Source organism: Gekko japonicus, unplaced genomic scaffold (assembly GCF_001447785.1).
Source record: "Gekko japonicus isolate JY-2015 unplaced genomic scaffold, Gekko_japonicus_V1.1 scaffold4226, whole genome shotgun sequence".
In the NCBI taxonomy this organism is placed as follows: domain Eukaryota; kingdom Metazoa; phylum Chordata; class Lepidosauria; order Squamata; family Gekkonidae; genus Gekko; species Gekko japonicus.
This window is the reverse complement of record NW_015162602.1, coordinates 26,241-27,906: the sequence shown is the minus strand read 5'-3', so window position 1 is coordinate 27,906 and position 1,666 is coordinate 26,241.

Sequence of the window (1,666 nt, the reverse complement as noted above, 5' to 3'; positions counted from 1 at the left end):
CCCCGCCCTTCACTACCCAAAGGAGTCTCAGAGTGGTTTACAATCTCCTTTCCCTTCCCCTCCCCACGACAGACACCCTGTGAGCAATGTTCCCTCTAAGGTGTGGAGTCTTGTGAGCAAAAATTCTACCTTGTAAGCTACAGGCATTAAAGTTGTGAGTGATTTGGCTACTGCATAAATCAGTTTGATCTGGAGCCGTCCTTCCTGAGCTGAGACAAAACAGTGTGAGCCAGAGGCTAAAAAACTGTGAGCTAGCTCACGCCAACTCAGCTTAGAGGGAACACTGCTGAGGTAGGTGGGGCTGGGGGAACTCTTTTGATAACTGCTTTTGAGAGAACAGCTCTGATAGAACTGTGACTGACCCAAGGTCACTCCAGCAGCTGCATGTGGAGGAGTGGGGAATCAAACCCGGTTCTCCCAGATCAGAGTCCACCATTCTTAACCACTACACCAAACTGGCTGGGTATAATGCCATAGAGTCCACCACTTGAAGCACCCATTTTCTCCAGAGGAACGAATTGCTATAGTCTAGAGATCAGATGTAATTCCAGGAGATCTCCAGGTCCCAGCTGGAAGTTGGCAACTCTAGCTACAAGGTGGCCAAAGAAAGGCTCAACTATGTTCTAGGAGGATCTCTGTGAGGAACACACAAAACTCTTTTACTAAATCAGACCGTCAGTCCACTAAGGTCAGTATTGACCACTCAGACTGGCAGTGGCCTAAATATAAATACACATTGATGGGGTCTGAACTGGCAGAGACTGATCAAGAGAGAGATCTTGGAGTTGTAGTGGATAACTCACTGAAAATGTCGAGACAGTGTGTGACTGCAATAAAGAAGGCCAATGCTATGCTGGGGATTATTAGGAAGGGTATTGAAAACAGATCAGCCAATATAATAATGCCCCTATATAAATCAATGGTGAGACCTCATTTGGAATACTGTGTGCAGTTCTGGGCACCACACCTTAAAAAAGATATTATAGCTTTGGAAAAAGTGCAGAAAAGGGCAACTCAAATGATAAAAGGGTTGGAACACTTTCCCTATGAGGAAAGGTTAAAGCGCTTAGGGCTCTTTAGCTTGGAGAAAAGACGACTGAGGGGTGACATGATCGAGGTTTATAAGATTATGCATGGGAAAGAGCAGGTAAAGAAAGAGGTACTTTTCTCCCTTTCTCACAATACAAGAACTCGTGGGCACTCCATGAAACTGCAGAGCGGTCGGGTTAGAACGGATAAAAGGAAGTACTTCTTCACCCAAAGAGTGATTAACACATGGAATTCACTGCCACAGGAAGTGGTGGCGGCTACAAGCATGGACGGCTTCAAAAGGGAATTAGATAAGCATATGGAGCAGAGGTCCATCAGTGGCTATTAGCCACAAGGTATAGCTAGGGGCTCTGGGGCAAGTGATGCTCTGTCTTCTTGGTGCTTGGGGGGGGTCAACAGTGGGAGGGCTTCTAGTGTCCTGGCCCCACTGGTGGACCTCCTGATGGCACCTGGTATTTCTGGCCACTGTGTGACACAGAGTGTTGGACTGGATGGGCCTTTGGCCTGATCCAACATTGGCGTCTCTTATGTTCTTATGGGGCTCTCCAGAGTCTCAGGCAGAGGTCTTTCATATCACCTACTACCTAGCCCATGCCAGGGTTTGAACCCAGGACCT